The 19,651-nt window shown below is 44.2% G+C and overlaps 1 protein-coding gene across 1 annotated transcript in view; it reads left to right on the top strand.

The window, feature by feature from the left end:
• The window catches only part of CUL3 (cullin 3), a 580,651-nt gene that overhangs the window by 222,796 nt on the left and 338,204 nt on the right, over positions 1–19,651 (top strand). The window lies entirely within an intron of this gene.

Genomic DNA, 19,651 nt, shown 5'->3' on the forward strand with positions numbered 1-19,651 from the left:
AAATAAAAAACTGAATTTCATACATATTACTTATCTCTCTTAAGCATGTCTTCATATGATCTCAATCCAACTCATGATACCGCTTCTTGATAGGATTTACACCCTGAGACCCAGTTTGTAACTGGGGACCAAATCCCCTTACCCATTGTTTTCTTCTTATGGCCATTAAGCTTATATAAGCTAGCCTCCATATTTTAGAGGGCCATGAATCTAGACCTCCATATTGCAAATGTGGGAGGATCTAGTTTCAGCCAATTCAAGGCAATACAAAGTTGTGCTACCGCTGTGGCGAAAAAGATCAAATACATCAGTCAGGTCACTGACCATGCCATTAATGATGTAATATGTGAGGTCAGAAGCAATACATTGTGGGGGCACGAGTTATAGTTAGCTGAGCTAACTACAACTGCTGAATTTCTCTGGTTTTGTACAAGTGAAATGTCAGCCTAACGATACCGTCCCTTTAACCTTTTGTTGCTTCAGTGAATATCTAAGGTTTATCGGGCCTACCTAGGCCATTACATCTGGCTCATGGAAAGGACTCCTTTTAGAAAGTGTCCTCAATGTGGATCGAAGTTTCCAGACACAGATCTTGATGAGGTGTGTAACCTTTGTCTTTCGCCGGAGCACGAGGCCAGAAACTGTCCAGCTTGTGCCTCCTTCTGCTACAAGAAGACTATTCTGGATCGTCGAGCTCGAAGAAGCATGGCTCGCTTGTCGACCTCCATTCCGGACGACATCTTCCAGGAGGGTGTTGATGTACCAGAACAGGAGCGGGTCGAGCAAGGCTTAGTCAGTGACTCCGAAGCACAGGACTCCGACGTCGAAGACATCACTCCAGGGCAGCGGGTCGTAAGTACAGACGTCGACCCCGACCCACTTCCCCCAACCCCGAAAAAAGACTTCGGTAACACCTTAACCTTTGGGCCTAGGTGCACACAGCACAAGACTTCTCATGCTCCGCCTTCCGGCCTGCTGCCAAAAAAGTCCATAAATAAGCCTACAGGCCACTCTGGATCGAGTCAGCCTGCCGTCTGTGCCGAAACACAAACCCCAGCACCCAAGAAGAAACCGTTGGCGTCCTCTGTGCCGACCACTGCCTCCACATCGACGCACTCGGCACCATAATCCGCTGGCACCGACCCCTCCACTCGGAAAAAATCATCGGAACTGACCGCAAAGCCACTTCCAAGGAGTACAGCTTCTCACACTTCGGAACCAAAAAAACCCTGGGAAACGAAAAAACAACCGGTCCCGCAGGCTCCTTCAGAAACTCAAAAAACTCAAGCTTACAAGCCAAAGGAGCATAAATCCACTCTAGATTCGGTGCCATGGAAGCCTTCGGAACTGAAAAAATCAGCGCCGAAAGACCAACCTCAACCAGAAGAGCTTTTTCGACTGGATCCAACAAAAAATAACTCTTCTAAAAGACCCAAAGACAGGCCAACTTACTCTCAGCTCCAAAAAGATACCAATGGACATGCCTCTACCGGCTCAATCTGCACCAAAGAAGAGACGCATTTCAACATCTCATCTCAGACTCCCTTCTCCATCTCCTCCTCTACCTCCCCCTCCACACCACTCACCTACTCCATCTCCACCCCCATCTCCTCCCCCATCTCCTCCATCTCCACCCCCATCTCCTCCACCAGTGGACGATGATGACCCCTCTGATGTCGGGGAGACGATGAACCACTAGTGGGATCCTAGTCCTCCTTACACCCCAGACCCAAGGGACGATTGTAACACACCAGATGTCCCTAATGTACCACAAGATGACATCTATCCCTCTAGACTTTTCAACCAGCTCGTTCATAGAGCTGCACAATACCACGGGGTAGATTTACATACAGACCCTGTGGAGGTTTTTTTAATGGACACATTCGATACATCACAAAAGTCCACTTCTGTTCTCCCCATGTTAAAAGGGGTAATTAAACACGCACCGGAGGTGTTCAAAGACCCTGTTAGGGCTAGGGTTATTAACCCCAGGATAGAGAAAAAATACTAATCTGCCCCGGCAGACCCTGTTTACATCAAGGGAAAAATACCATTAGATTCCTTAGTGGTCTCCAATGCCAGAAAAAGGGCCAACTCACAAAGGTCAGGGAATGCTCCGCCTCCAGACAAGGAATCAAAACTCTTGGACGCTTCTGGTAAACGTACAGCATCACAAGCAGCCAACATATGGCGTATTGCCAACACACAAGCTCTGCTGGCTAGATACGATAGGGCACACTGTGACGAGCTAGAGAACCTATTGCAACAACTTCCTGACAAATACAAGACCAAAGCCAACGACCTCATACAGGAAGGAAACTCATAACAAACACCTCCATTCGTTGCGCTCTAGACGTGGCAGACACCGCCTCCCGAGCCATTAACACAAGTGTCCTTCTACCTAGACATGCATGGCTACGCATTTCAGGTTTTAAACCAGAAGTCCAAACGGTAGGAAGGTAGATCCCTGACTATGGTTGCCCCCAACTTTTTGCCTGGTGTTTTGCTGGTTTTCTGACTTAGTTGACCTGGGACCCTGCTATTCAGGACCCCAGGCCTACTGCTCTCTCTGTAAAATGGATTCCATGTACCTTAGGTACATATCTAATTGGATACTGATTCACCTTATCAGTCCCTGTATAGTGTACCTTAGGTACCCAGGGCATAGGTGTACCCAGGGCCTACCAGGGGCTGCAGCATGTATTATGCCACCCCTGGCTGGCCATCCAAATCTGACACAACTGGCTGCACGACAGCTGGGGCAAGGTGGTGTAATCACCCTTTGCTTTAGATATAGTATACCTATATCTAAACCTAAATGGGCACACAGATCTCCTATCAGTCACTCCTATGGCAGGCCTTAACAATCCTGAAGGCAGAGTGCTTGAAATCGTGTGAGATAGTGCTCTGGCATGAGCTGAGCCTGTCTGCGGCTTTCGGGATCCATCCCTTAGCCGTTTCCATGATATCGCATACCATATACTCTTAAGTGCATTATAATCCTCGCGGTTATGTGCCAACTCTGGTATCGCTTTATCAAAACCTGTCGAGTAAGGTGTCATACGAATTGGAATACTAACCCCTCGCCAATTCTGGCGACGGGGTTAGCATTCCACCCTTCTAGAGGGACACGACATGTATGTAACCTGTAACCCCGGTTAAAGTCAGACAGAGCCTTAGCTCCACAAAATGGATGCTGCCACCGAGACACAAGTCTGCCCTCCTGCTGCTGGGAGTCCTCCCAGCCCAGGAGGCAAGGACAAAGGGTTTCCTGCCAGGGGCGGTGCCAGCACCGTCCCAGACAGGATTTTGTGTATCCTAGGTAGGCAGGGCTTTAGAGGAAGGTGACTGCAAGTGGCACCCCGGTGCTCACTGTGCATAGGCCGGCTGGAACCAGTTCCAGGGGCACTCCAGCCCCTGATCTGGGGAAAGCCCGCCAAAGGAGAGGGGTGTAACCACCCCCCTCCTAGTCCCACCCATAGGGCAGGACTTAGTCGCGTGCCAGCCCCTTTTTGCAGGATAAAGGTAGGAACTGGCCCCCTTCCAAATCAGATCATCTTTGAATCCTGAAACTACTTTCCACGAAAGGAACTCAGGACTTCTTCCCAAGATTCTCCCTTGTGACTAAGGAGTAGTCACCCTGCAGCAGCAGGCACCAACCAAGCATCGCGGTTTGTTGCCAGTCTCTCCTCCGGATCAAGACTGCTCCAGCACGACGAGAACCGGCTTCCCTGGCACCTCTGACCTCAACCTACATCATCAGCCCAGCTGTGATCCGTGGGTGCGACGAGACCTCGAGGGACCGGCCATCTTCAGAACTGCACGACGCTTGTCCAGCACGACCACCGAGTGACCCTCGACTGAGTGCTTTGGAGTAAGAGAAGCCCCGACCCTGAGCAGCTCCAGCACCGAAGTTCAGCCCCCCTGCATCCCCGAGATCTGCGTGGGGCCCTTCTGCTCTTTGCTGCTCACCGCGTTGTCCAGGTCGCTTGCCCGTTGGCCAGTGGCCCTCTCACGACGCTCCACGACGACAACCACTGCTGGTCTGGTTGCTCCAGACTAGCCCTTGCTTCCCTTCTTCAGAGAAGCACCCTGGACCCTCCTGGTCCACCCAAGACGCCATTTTAGGTCCACCGCGTGGGCCTTGCATTTGCCAAGACTTGTTGCCCCAATCCTGAGTCCAGCGACGTCGACAGCAAGTACCTTCGTGGGACAGCTCGCACCTCCATCCTGGTCGCCGACAACGCCTCCTGGTCCGAGAGACTGCAGAGCCCAGCAGCGCCCACTCACCTGGCTGAGGTGACTTCGTCCGGTGCCATCCTGGTGCCCACTCAAATCACTGGCTAGTGATTCAGAACTTGGTCCCCTCTGCTTACAGGTTTCTTCTTCCCTGATCCAGGCTTGGATCACCACGAACTCCTTCACTGGCCGCCTGCCAGCAACTTCTTTCTTCAGGCTCCTGGATCTTCAACGAGGGTTTCCGACGCAACTTGAACCCTATGCAGCCGCAGCCCCTGGGCTAGGTAAACCAAGTACTCCGGTGCTTCAGCATAGTCCAACACTCTAAGTGTTCGGATCCACTCTTGTTTTCGACCCACCTAGTCGGGTTCGCCCGAGAACAGTAACTTTGTCTTTGCTAGCCTCCATAGACTTTTTCCCGCCTTACGCGTGAGAGTTCCCACTCTGCACACGACGTCCACAGGCCTCCTGCTACTAATCTAAGGGTTTAGTATTGTAGGCCTAGCGTTTCTAAAGTCTATGAGAATAGTTACTTACCTGCTAGTAATTCGCATTCCACTTTTGTAATATATGGTTTTTCGTGCCCCTCGGGCATTTGTGTACATTGTGCGATTTAAAGTATTTTCGTAAGAGTTTTGTTGTGTGCTTAGCTCCCTGACTCATAAAGAGTTCAGGGTAGACTTGTTATAAATAAATATCTGTTTATTTTCATAACAACTTGTGTGGTGTCCTTTCACTTGGTGTTCAAGGGGTAATGTGATGGTAAAACAGCTGGCTTAACACGCCCTCTAGAGTCTTAGCCTTAGACTGCTCGTATCCATGCTACTAGGATAGCTGGTCTATAAGGTTGACTTACAACCAATCATCAATAAGGGTTGTTTGGACTGATACAAAGTTATCACTAGAATAGTGAGCACTGCATATCAGGCCAACTTCTCACACAAACTACAATACTTAACCAGCCATTTGATCAGCAACATCTTTTTGGCCCTGCCGTGGATTCATCTCTTAAAAGATGAAAAAAGAAACTGGCACGGCTAAATCAATGGGAGCCTTGCAATTGCAAGCTCCCAGACACTCTTTTCGTAGCTCCTCTTACACAAGCACCTCTGGAGACTAATCCTCTGACAACCCCTCCACATCCTACAAAAATCCCACCCAGACCTCATTCACCAGAGTTTATCAAAGAGGGGGCTGCAGAGGCAATAATAACAAAGGTAGAGGCAAAACCAACAACACTCGCTCCACCCCTACCCAATGACTTCCCTCCACTCCCCCCCAAACCATTCCACTCCAGTCGGGGGAAGATTGCTACAATTCCTACCTGTCTTAAACAACATTACTACAGACAGGTGGGTGAGACAAATCGTTCAATCAGGTTATTGTCAAGAACTCACCTCTACCCAAAGCCCCCCCCCCCCAGACATACCACCCAGACAGCGCCCAATGTCTCCAGAGCATTTAGCGCGGATAAAGCAAGAGGTCATTTCCCGCCTACAAAAACATGCAATGGGACCAGTCCCCCTGCATCAACAAAACACAGGGGTTTACTCCCTGTACTTCTTCATTCCAAAGAAGGACGGCTCTCTCAGACCCATCATGGACCTCAGACCCCTAAACCTGTACATACAATCAGACCATTTTCACATGGTCACACTTCAACAGGTCCTTCCTCTGCTCACACAAGGAGATTTCCTTGCCACTCTAGATCTCAAGGACGCCTACTTTCATATTCCCATTCCCACCTCTCACAGGAAATATCTCAGGTTTGTAGTGGACGGTTAGCATTACCAATTCAAGGTACTCCCTTTCTGAGTCACCACAGCACCCACAGTCTTCACCAAATGTCTGGCAGTAGTTGCGGCTCAACTAAGAAGACAACAAATTCATGTCTTCCCATACTTAGACGACTGGCTCATAAAAGCCAAGTCATACAACAAGTGTGTATGTCACACTTGCGCCACAATCCAACTACTCCACCGCTTAGGGTTTACCAAAACCACGCAAACTCTCACCTACAACCGCCCCACATACAACAGTACCTCGGTGCCACAATAAACACCTCAAAAGCACTGGCATATCCCAGTCCACCCAGGATAGCAAGCATACAAACCCTCATAACAAAATTTCAGCCGCATCACTCTCTCCAGCTAGAGTGTTCATGCAGTTGATAGGGATGATGGCCTCTTGCATTCGTATAGTACTTCACACTAGACTCCAGATGCGTCCCCTACAGGAATGTTTAGCACGTCAGTGGAACCAAGCTCAAGGTCAGCTGACCGACCTGGTGTTGGTGGACGGCCGCACCCATTGCTCACTGCAGTGGTGGAATACCAAAAACCTTTCCAGAGGGCTTCCGTTCATCGAGCCGGTTTCTCAGATTGTGCTTACAGCGGCACATCGCTCTCCGGCTGGGGAGCTCATCTGTTACATCACACAATGCAGGGCAGGTGGACACCTCAACAAAAGTTATTCCACATAAATCACCTGGAGTCACTAGCCATATTAGTTGCCTTAGTCATTCCAGAAACAAATATCGGGCAAAGCTGTCCTAGTCCGCACCAACAACATGACAGCAATGTACTACATACAAAAACAAGGCGGGACACACACCCTACAGCTCTCTTAACTGGCATAAAACATATGGAGATGGGCTATTCCTCAGAAACTTTTTCTCCTAGCCCAAGACGTTCCGGGAGTCCAGAACAACATAGCAGATCTGTTAATGTGTCAGACGCAACAGATTCACGAGTGGGAACTTCATCCGCAAGTTCTTCAACCGTTTTTCCAATTGTGGGGGTAGCCAGAGATAGATGTCTTTGCCACACACGGAAACGCCAAATGCCCAAGCTTCGCTGCCAGATATTCAGACCCATTGTCCAAAGGCAATGCGATATGGATCAGTTGGTCAGGCAAATTTGCGTACGCTTTTCCGCCTCTCCCACTCATTCCACTGGTGGTACGCAAACTGCAGCAACACTCACTGACTCTCATCCTAGCTGCGCCCAACATGGGCCACACAGCCTTGGTACACCACATTACTGGAACTATCTGTAGTCCTGCACCAAAAACTACACCTCTGCCCACACCTCTTAACCCAGAACCATGGAGAGATCAAACACCCGGACCCAGCACAGCTCAACCTAGCGATCTGGCTCCTGAGGTCTTTGGCTACCTTAACCATCCTCCTGACTGTATGAATGTTATCAGAGAAGCTAGACGCCCCAGCACAAGAGCTTGCTATGCAGCCAAGTGGAAAATATTTGTGATATACTGTAACAACACCACCATCAATCCTTTAGATTTGTCTATTCAACATATCATAGGTTATCTACTACATCTTCAAAGGTGTAATCTAGCATACACATTTATTAGGTTACACCTCGCTGCCATAGCCGCCTACTTACAAAATAGACAACATTTGTCACTATTCAGAGTACCTGCCATCAAAGAGTTTATGGGAGGCCTCAAAAGAATAATTCCTCCCAGGGTGCCACCCTCACCTGTGTGGAACTTAAACCTTGTTCTCACAAGACTAATGGGCCCTCCATTCGAACCTCTGCACAAATGCGAGTTCAATTTCTTACATGGAAAGTCGCTTTCCTAGGGGCGATTACTTCCCGTAGAAGAGTCAGTGAGCTACAGGCCCTCACTATTCAAGAACCATTTTTACAACTCCATCATAACAAAGTGGTTCTCAGAACAAATTCAAAATTCCTCCCTAAGGTTATTTCTCCCTATCATTTCAATCAGTCTGTAGAGTTGCCAATATTTTTCTCGCAACCACAAACAGTCGCAGAAAGAGCTCTTCATACTCTAGACGTAAAAAGAGCACTCCTTTATTACATTGACAGAACAAAACCTTTTCGCAAAACAAAACAACTTTTCGTATCCTTATCACCACCACATAAAGGCAACCCCATATCAAAGTCTGGAATTGCAAGGTGGATTGTCAAATGCATACAAATTTGCTATCACAAAGCAAAACATACATTATCTATTCCCCCTAAAGCCCACTCTACCCCAAAGATTGGGGCTTCAATGGCATTTTTAGGGAACATTCCCTTAGATGACATCTGCAAAGCAGCTACATGGTCTACACCACGCACATTCACAAAGCACTATTGTGCAGATGTGCAAGCAAAACAACAAGCTAGTGTGGGCCAGGCTGTACTCAAAACACTATTTCCATCAACTGCAACAGATACTGGTGGTTGCCGCTAAGGAGGGGTACTGCTATAGTATCTATGCTCAGTGTCTGATCTGCAGCTCATATGCCTCAAACGGAAAATGCTACTTACCAGTATGCGTCTGTTCTTGGCATGTAGAGCTGTAGATCCACACACACCCACCCACCTCCCCAGCTACCTTTATCTGTTACAGTATTATCTTATTTAGATACAGCATACATGGGCATCTTTTCTGTTTCTCACAAAACTCCATCATTTCTCTACTGGCGAAAAAACAATCTGAAGATGGAGCTGATGCCCATGCGCACTATGGTCCAAAGGAGGAGTCACCTATCTCGTGACTTCCAAAGACTTTTCCAAGACAACAACAAAGTGCAAACATCCGGGCCCAACACCAGATGGCGATCTATGCACAGTGTGTGGCTCTGCAGCTCTACATGCCAAGAACAGATGCATACGGGTAAGTAGCATTTTCCTTCCGAACTATAATGGCCGTGTAACCTTGGTTTTGTCAATGAATTTCTATATTTTTTTTAATTAACTGGTGTTTGCAGAGTGGTTGGGAAAGGGGGAAGGGCCTCTGACCAGCTCTTAGGAATCCCACTGTGTAGGACTTAAAGAAAGTATTAACATAGAAAAGGGGACCCCCTCTATTTATACTTTGAGGTCAGGGAAAGAGGGGAACAAAACAACACTAAAGAGAAGGAATTCCCTCATGACCTAGATGCTTTAGTACTCGACAATTCTCTTATTTTTATCTACAAAGTTTTTTTAACACAAGGTGACAACACAATATTTTATCAAAAGTTTTTTTTAAATTTCTTTCTTTCGTATCAATCCACACAAAGAAAAAATTATTTAAATAATTTTTTCTTTGTGTGGATTCATTTTATCTATTTGATTCATGTCTTTTTCTGATAAAATAATTGTAAATGTATTTGGATAAGATAATTGGAATGTAATTTGGAATCACTGTGAAAAATAGAATTTTGTTTAAAAAAAAGAAATAAATTTAAAAAAAACTTTTGATAAAATATTGTTGTCACCTTGTGTTAAAAAAACTTTGTAGATAAAAATAAGAGAATTGTCGAGTACTAAAGCATCTAGGTCATGAGGGAATTCCTTCTCTTTAGGACTTAAAGAAAGTACCATGAGGGCATCTTGGCCCCTAAGGTCCCTTAGCATCCAGGAGAACGTTATTCCCCAACCAGTAGTGTGCCAGTAGATTTGATTGCAGAATGATGCAGAAAGGGGTTGTGACCTCAGAACACCTCTTAGCAAACACACTGTGTGGGACTTGCTGGAGGCCACAGGAGGGGTAGTTGTCACCCAACGACCCTCAATAGCCAAGGGTACTTCATACCCAACTAGTATTGTGCCAGGAGGTGCATTTGCTGAGTGGTGGAGAAATGAATTCCTTGATGATTGCACAGGTAATGCCTGTGTGATTCTATAAGTCACACTGTGTATACCAGAAATGTTTGACAAAGTTTTAAACACCTACATAGATGTATATTTTACATAAAGTTTCAGTGTATTTCTTTAGTAAGAAACTAATTTAACTTTCTCATTTGTATTTATTTGTTGTAATAACCACATAAAAAATGCATTCTCATTATTCACAGCAACACCAGAGGTCGCAATGACATCAGTAGTCACGAATACAAATGACAGGGTGTAAAACGGATATATAAACATATTTTACACAAAGTTTGAGTCTAGCGGTTTAGTAGCATAATGGTTTAACTTTATTGTAACAACACATTTGACAAAAACAATGTAGAAATATAAGTTTCAACATCTGACCTCACGAATAGACCATAACTACCAAATGCCCATCAAACTACCCATTGTTAACCAAACTCATGGGGAATCAAAAACTGCTGCAAAGCTAGTGCAATGCACAATCTGTGACAAGATAATATAATACCTCTATTCCAACCTATTTACTTTTAGATTGACCTGAACAGGTTCTAACAAGCCAGTACCCCACATTGATTACAAAAAGCTGATTTTATTTCCCTTTTTATTTTATTTATCGCAGATTTTCTTCAAGCATTAAAAACTTTTTTTGTCTTATTATTTTCATATCTTTTTTAAATACGTGTCCGTAAAACTTTATGCAAACAAAACATACATTATATACTGAAATTGTGAATCTTTGTCAGACACAATGATCTCACAATTGTCCACAAATCTTTACTATGAATACAAAAATACAATCACCCCACAACATCCAATGCCTTCTCATCTAATCCGGAACATTCTCACTCATTCACTCCACATTTACACAATAGTACACTGATCAAAACAAGCGATTCGATCTTTTGAGGGGCCCCTAGTTATATTTCAGAGAGCAGTGTACGAAGTTTCCAACAAACAGATAGATGGAATTGACTCCATTAGTTTGTCATGGTCTTTCCCCCCTCCTCTTGGACCTAAAAGTATCTATGGGCGGGGGGCCTTTCTCTCTAACAATCTGTGACAAGATCCTCTCTGGAGGGACGAACAAAAAATATTCATGTGGGATGACATCCATGTTCTATCATCTTAAAACCTAACATTGAAAATGGCCCCAACTGGCAATCAAGCAGAGGGAAGTTGGAGAACCATCTACATCAGTGGCAGCAACAACAATTCCCAGCCAGAAAGTCCCTTCAGTGGAGCAGACACTACAACAGATATAGCTCCAGAGTTTTCAAGAATGACCACGTATTTCATGGACTATGGTGGCGTTGTAACTGCTTGTGAGCAGTGTGTTACAGCTATTTACAATACTGCAAAAAATCATACATGCAAATTTTTTTCCCCTTTTTATATTTTTTGCGCATTTCTCAGTGTATATTTTTCAAATTCCTCCTGCCCGGTTGCCATTTTTGTTGCCATAATAAACAAAAAATGTTTACAACTTTACAAAACCACAAAAAAAAGAAAATCGAGTCCCTGGGAAATAAAGGAATATCATTGGATGATTATTTTTCAACTAAAACAGTAAGAAGAACACGCCAATTTATCTATCTTGAACATTGTTTAAGAGAAGTTCATAGTGAGCAGATCTGCGCAATGCACAATATGTCTGAAAAATGTTCTTGCAGGACTATGTCCATGCTTTACCATCTAAAAACATACCAAAGCAATAGTGTAAAAGCAGCAAGAAGGCAACGCAAGACTGAAGGCCCCTCAACTTCATTAGCAGCCACAACAACACCGGGGCAGAATGTCTTTTCAGAGATCCAATCTCAACTTCAAGATTTGGCTCCACAGTTTTCCCTGATGGCATCATACTGCATGGATTACAGAGTTGTAGTGCGTACTGGAGAGCAGTCCATAACAACCCTTTGCAATGTTGCAAAATATCATAAATGTTGATGATTTTCTTTTATTTTTGGCCTTCATAGTTTTTCTACATTAGCGGGCATTTTATTATCTTACAAAATGGGTATTTAATATCTGTGTTGTTCATTTTATTATCTTTTAATTTTTTGTAACACTACTTGCATATAACTTACCTTATGGACAAATCAAATAGTTCCTCTGCAAATAAATACACAGCTAACTTTTGCCAGTTATCATTATTTACTTTTTCACTTTTTAAATACAAGTTAACTCTCTGTTTAAATCTTCTGAGTGCATTAACAACATATACAAACATATGTTTTTTAGACCACACTGTTACATTTTGTAATTTCTTCTTCAGAACTTTCAACAGTAATATCTGTGTCCTGTTCTGCAACTCCTCCTCTTAAAAACACATTTTTCCCTAGAATCCTGCTCACCACCAAAAAAACGAAACTGCACATCACCACAATCCTTTTCTAGGTCTGCCACAGTACCATGCAAAAAATGCTCTATTCATTTCTCCTAAACATAAAGCAGGAGTTTTCACATAGTACAGCCTTCTAACTAAAGTTCGCATTGTTGAGTGGTGTGCAGCTAACATCCTGAAATGATGAAAGGTGCTTTAGCATACTTGTTTGATAAACAAGCTAGTGAGCGTCCCTGCAAATGTGTATGCTTTCTAATCTTGCAAGGATTCAATCCTTGTAAAGTACTTATTTTCTGTTTTAAGCTTCACCTTGGAAAGATATGTAGAAATGTCCTTAACATATCAATGCATTGCTGTCGAATACTACAAACACTAGTACAATTCCATTACGTAAACAGGCACCTGACTCCGCTTTCCTTGTACTTGTTCTCCAATAACTTGTTCTACATTTGTAGGTACCATCACCTCTTTTGCTATCGGAGTGCCATTCTTCATTTCATTCCAATACTGATGAAGTTTTTAATTATTTTACATGTGGGCACACTTTAACTTCTAAATGCAACTCTGAAACCTTTGTTTCAATGTCTTTTATTTTATTTCGTTTTCACAAGGACTTGATCAAATATTATAAAACACCACATCCACATTTTATAATCACAACCATTATATGACCATTTTCTCAAAAAACATTTAGACACACATACCGATAATTAAAGGAATAACATACAACACTTTTATTTGGGCAAGTACAAACAGTGCTATATTTTTTTTTGGATAGATAAATGGTCTTTGACTGTGAGTCTCATTGGTTTGTTAGGCGGAATTCTTTTGAACCGCATTGGTTTTTGGGACTCTTATTCCTTTTTCACTCCCAATTAGTGTGACTAAGACAAAACAAGACACTTTCGCGTATAGTGAAGATAATATCCAGAGACTAATAAATGCACCTTCCCAGTTTTTATCAGTTTCATTAAGTGCAACAGCTAAAACACAAAATGAATCAGTTAAACTAATTAGATTGAAGAAAGAGCATATCAGGACAGATCTGCATGGACATTTCCTACTGGAACATGTAAAAATGGGGACAATTCCAGGAGGCCTTCAAATACGAAATATCCCAGTAATTTTTACTGATGAAGAACTAAATGTAGTAGAGACCTGATGGTCCTGACAGTGGAAACTGCACAACATATTTCAAAACAACAACTAGTGGAAATTGTGAATCTAGAACAGGAAATGCAAGATAACTAGTTAATTACCGACGCAAAAACGTTGCTCACCACCACTACCTACGTTTTTTGCCAATCCGAGCTCTTCAACTGAAAAAGTTCTACACTCTTTGGATTTGAAAAGAGTTTTGAAGTTTTACCTTGATAAAACTAAGAGTGCTAGAAAGACTGATCATCTGTTTGTGAACTACAGTCCTCTGAATACGGGCTTGCCTGCTTCTAAGAGGTCCATTTCTAGATGGATTGTGTCATGCATTTTGTTATGTTATCAGTTGGCACGGAAACAGCTCCCGGGTAGACCGAGAGCGCACTCCACTAGAGGAAAGGCTGCTACTATAGCAATGCTTAAAAATGTTCCTGTTCATGAAATTTGTAAGGCAGCTACATGGCGTTCGGTTCACACCTTTGCCCGCCATTACTGCCTGGATTCTGATACTCAGGCGGATGCCCAAGTTGGTCAGGCATCCCTGAGGAATTTGTTTGGGTAATATCTATATTAGTGTACTGTTTAGAGAGTCTGGTATTCGTCCGCAGGGTATGGGATGGGCTTGCTACTCTATTCAGTGCTTATGACTATTGATGAGTATCCCCTGGAAGAGAAGGATTAGTTACTTACCTGTAATCCTAGTTCTCTTCCAGGGGTATACTCATCAAAGTCATAAGCACACCCACCCGCCTCCCCGGGCGAATACCAGAGCTGTCTATTTTTACATGTTACCCATGCAGTTATCACACTGTTCTACGCCGTCCAAAAGAACTGACCTGTCACCTGTGGTGCATGATGGGAGCCTGGAGGCTCACAGAGGTCTTAAAGGCACGGCGCCAGATTTTTCTGTTACAATGCAGCCTATCTAGCCTGAACCTGCCTCTATGATCCTGCCTGTTTTTACCTTTGAAAATAAAGGTTGTGTGTTTCAAAGAAAACTAAGGCAGTGTTTTCTTCTTTGCATTGTCATATAATGTTATTTATATGTTTTTATTTAGCAAATGTAAAGATTTTACAGGCAATAATGGCAGTTTTGGAGCCTAGTATGGTGTATATTGGGCTGCATATGTATATGCATATTATCTATATATATATATATATATATATATATATATATATATGGTTATTTTATGCGTATTTATATATATATATGTATGCATATTATTGGCTATTGCTCCGGGGTCCCGCACGTGGGCGGGACTATTCAGTGCTTATGACTTTGATGAGTATACCCCTGGAAGAGAACTAGGATTACAGGTAAGTAACTAATCCTTTTACTATAAATCAAAAAGGAATTAAATTAGAAAGGACAAGAACAATCTTTCCTTAGAAACTACTTACCGACTGACTTCTACCCTCGTCCGGAGTCACAGAGATTTCTCCCAGGTATCAAGGAAGATCAAGAAATAAATTAATTTCCTTTTCGGATACATCTTCGTTCTCAGTGTGGGGAACAGATAAGTGATGGGCGCTCCAATACAAACCAGCGTGGAAATAATCAACAACCGATAGTGCCTTTTTTAGAGATAGCAGAAATGTAGTAAAAGGAAGATGGAGATCTGGATAGTCTGTTAGCATGCTGTAGCGGGCGAGGGTAGAAAAGGGCAAGAGGCGTGTTTTAGTTACTAGGGGATTTATTCGAGAAAAGAGGTAGTCAGTACAAGTCTTCCTAGTGGAGGGTGTTTGTCCGGGTGAACGGCTTCTCCCAGGTCGGCCTCTTCTCTTAACGACCTCTTCCTCTCTCCTAGGCGCTCCGGGACTTCTCCTCTTGTCGGGGTTGAAAGGCTCCGTGATGTCGGGTTCCGGTGACGAAGCGTGGGGAAGAAAGGACAGAAAGGATAGGGGGTCAGTCCTCTTGGTGGAACACTCAGTTAGTGCAGGGAAAAAGGAGTGAGGATGCACCACCCGTGTCAAACAATACCACGACGTGTCGGGATAGGGGGGTGAAGGTGCAGTAGGGAACAGGGAACAGGGATAGGGAAGCGGGGGAAGCCCGGTCAAGTTACGGAGCCGCCCTTTCTCCCCACCCAGCCTGCTATACGCCACCGTACCTCTGTGAGCCACACACCTCCTGGCGTGCGGCTGGGCGGCTCGTGTTGTTGTTGGCCTCCTGGCTCCTGCGCCGCCGACTGGTCGTTTCTCTCACTCCCGATGCCGGTAGATGGAATTCCGCTTTCTCTCCCGTCTCTCTCTGTAACTGCCTCCGACAACTCTCCTCTCGACTCCGGTGAACAAGCACACCTCTCCGTCCTCGGCGGCTGTACTTGACGTTGCTGTCGCTTCCGCCCACTCTCTGTGCTCCACCCAGTTTAAGGGACCGGCATCTTCCTCTTCCTCGTCTGGGTAGTACGGACCTGCTGGGCTCGTCCAGTCATTATGCTGTAATGAAAAGAGGGGGGGGTTTTGGCATAAAACCCCGGAAGGGGATACTGAGTCCTTGGTCCTTTGGAGCCGTGGGCCTTCCCTGCTACACATGCTGAAAGAGGAGAGGGTGGGCAAGAAGCAGAGAGGGAGAATGAAGAGGGAAGGTGAGATGTGAGTGTATGAAAATGGATTGGGTGCATACTTGTGCAAAGTTATTGGGTAGGTGACAGGGAGACAGCAGGGGTTAAAGGGGAAGTAACTTTGCTATTTGCGAAATGGAGGGGTATGAATTTAGTCATTTTTTGAGCTATTATTGTATGACTTCACCAGTGGAGTTAAGCACAGGTACGAGTGTAAACCATTGTGTTATGAGCATATGTATAATGCATGGCCAGTAGTGAGTGATTAAAGAAGTATTATAATGATTGACAGTCTGCGAAAATCATGTAAAAACATTAATGATAAATGTCTACATTTTTTGTCATCTATAGTTACCCCTGAAGAAAGGTTCTGGTAGCCTGAAATACATTGGGTTTAAAATAAATTCTGCCTGGACGAATTATGCATTTGTTAGAGTTTGAGTACGAGGTCCGGATGGGCACAACATTACCATGGAAAGCTTTTGGAAATGGCATATATTCCTGCGTGTGGATAGTAAAGGTGGTTCTACAAAGTGTTGACTTAAAAAAATGGCTTTAAAAAAAGGATTACACGGATTAGACGAAGATGATGATAAAAATGAATCGCTAGATTAGCGTAACTAAGCAGTGCGACCGGCATTGGGGTGAGATGATGCCCCACATTAAGACATATTTTAGGGAGAGGCCAGCAAAGGCCACGAGGAAGGAACAGGTACACAAATCAACCATGGGAGAATACAACTCGACGGAAGTACTACAAGTCCTAACTCCGTCTCCCATATATAATCTATCCAATCGCCCTTTGACTTTGATTGAAGAGCGCATGTTGCTGAAAGGCTTGACTTTTGTTCCAATAAAGAACTCAGATTTTTTGAAGATTAAATCAGAAGTGATAGAATTTTGTAGAAAAATTTGACTAAAAACATTTTTTCAGACAATTTGAGTTTCACAAATACTGAAGTTACAGGGGTGAGACAGAAGCTTTAGGCCCGCACAATTCTGGAATAGTGAGGCAGAGTTGTGTGTGCACAATAGTGTGTAAATGGGTATGGACAGCCGTATAATCTCTGCAGGGGAAACTGCATTATACGTTCAAAGGGAGAAAGTTAATTTAAACATCGGACAGTTGACTCGCGAGATGGATAGTTAATCGGCAAGTAGCATTAGGACAAGTAAAACACTTCTGTTATTGGTGTTTGATGTCATTTCATGGAGTTACGAAGTTACATGCATAACGATATTCCATTGGTGGTTAAACTACCTAATAAAATGAGTTGTTGCTTCTCCGCAATGCTTCCTCAAAAATGTTATCTTTCACAATCTTTTTCATACAGACTTGAAATAACGACAGAAATTTGGCAACGTCCTTTTGAGCGAAAAAGACTGCGCTTCAGTTATGAAACCAAAGAATAGCAAGTGCGTGACAAATTGAACTATAAGAATCCCCCTGATGAGAATTTTTTATTTTTGGGGGGTCTTGTCCCCCTATGATTATTACATGAATTTTCGAATCAACCAGAAATTACCTAAAAAACACCATTTGGATTGAAGTAAGTGAGTTACACTTATGAATAGACCAAAAAGGGAGAAACAACTGACATGGCCGGACGTAGGACTGATTGCACCTATATAGGTGCTGTGAATGTCCCTTCCGGCACGGACGATGCATGCGGAGCAAAAGACACCACCTAGAAGCACACAGGGTAACTGCACAAAAAACATCTTCCGGATCCAATCTGGCGCCTTGGAAATTCTATGGTAACGAATCTGAGGTTGGATATAGTCTCTACCAATTAAGGCATCACCGAAGGTAAGTAACTTGTTCTGTAAGCATTGGAACATTATTGGTACAAACATGTTGGTGAGATGGACGTTGGTGAAAAGGTGAAGTCAAGGTTTTCTACATTCGATGATACCTTGACCCCTTCCGGGTGTAATTGCAACTCCTTGTTCCACTATGCGTCAACATTGAGTTTGTCCTTGCATCTAGAGATCCTGTTAGGTCGGGTACTACCAGGAATATCAACTGGTCTTCCAGCTACTTCCAGAGGAGTAGCACCTCCTGAAACAGGGTACTCGACCCACCATCCCCCTGCTTGATGCAGTACCACATGGCGGTGGTGTGGCCTGTGAGCACCTGCACTAGCCTCTTTTCGATGGATGGCAGAAAGGCTTTCAATGCCAAGTGGATGGTAGATACCTGTGATCTCCACCTCTCTCAAATGGTCTCCCCAACCCATTGGTAACCACTGTTGGCTCTGAGTGAGGTAAGGAGAGGTGTCTGCCCCTAACCCAATTGCAGCAAAGCAGCCACCACTGCATTTAGTTTGCAGCCTCCTCTAAAATCTGGATGTAGTCAGAGATACTGTGGTGCTGTGCCAGAGTCTAAAGATCCCACTGCAGTGCCCACATATGTCAACAGGCGTGCTTCACCAGAAGGACGCAGGAGTCCATCATTCCCTTCAGCCTTAGTTGTCATCTCTGGGATCCAGGACAGAGGGAAGCCTTCAGGTCATGGGCCAAATTTCCTAGCCTCTCCGGGAGGAAGGAGGAGGCATGGAAATGCACTGTGTCCAGAATAACTCAGATGAAAGGGAGCGCCTGTGAGAGAGTTGGTTGTGCATATGGAACGTTGATAGTGCACCCTTAAAATGTTGAGAGTTTCTGTAATTTGGTAGAGTGTTGAGTGCCTGGGGCAGGTCTGCCTTCAGCATCCAATTTCTGCGATAGGAGAATCCTTGAATCCCTTAATTTTGAAGAATCATTACAACCAGTGTCAATAATTGCATGAACAGGAGTGGGGCACTGGTGAGGCCAAACGTGAGTATAGCAAATTGAATGTGCTCCTGCCCTGCTATGAACTGCAGATGAAGCCTGTGGTTCTAAAGAATGGGGATGTGGTAGCAAACAGCATTTGAATCTTACTATGGATGTATGCTGGACTTGCATACCATTGAATTTGATTTTTTTTTCTGTTCTTATGCCAATAAAATACTTGATAAACAGAATGGGGATGTAGAATTAAGCATACTGCAGGTCCAATGCCATCATCCAGGACCACCACAAATATATGAAAGTACCCCTTTCAACACAGATTGTTTCCAACACCTATCCAAGCCACTGAACATGGCGTGGAGTTGTGTGGGGAACAGATACCAACTGGTAAGTAATTTGTACGGATTTTCTTTGTATGTGGTGCAAGTTGCTGTCTTTGCAGCCTGCTGCCAGATTTCCTCCCTTATCTCCCAGCCAAAGTCCCTTTCCCTTTGGGTTACATAGCTGTGTTTAACTCTGGGTCTCAATTAATAAATTCCTGTTTGTAGTCAGGTTATCCCCTTTCATTGGACCACATTGCCAAAAATTTTTCCAAATGGAGTTTTTTTTGCGGTTCAATATCTCTCTCACCAGCCTGGACCTTGCCCAATGCAAGAGTTGCACGAATATAGTCATCCGTCGTCCCTAATGCCATCCTCTATGAATCTCGGCTCTGGACTACAATTTACCATTTAAATACAAATCTCTTAATCTGGGAGGATTGCCCTAGTTCCAGCTTTTAAAGCACAGGTCAGCGATGTGCGGGGGTGCGGATGGGGGGGGTTGGATCAGGGTTTTAGACAATAGGAGACGATATCTATTGGATTGTAGTAGATCCGCTCTTGCGCGTAATCTGCTACCAGCATTCCAAGAGAATCTACAAAGTCACCATTTGTTGCTTTTTGAAACGGGCCCTTTGTGGC

This window comes from Lissotriton helveticus, chromosome 11 (assembly GCF_964261635.1).
Source record: "Lissotriton helveticus chromosome 11, aLisHel1.1, whole genome shotgun sequence".
NCBI classification, from domain to species: Eukaryota; Metazoa; Chordata; class Amphibia; order Caudata; family Salamandridae; genus Lissotriton; species Lissotriton helveticus.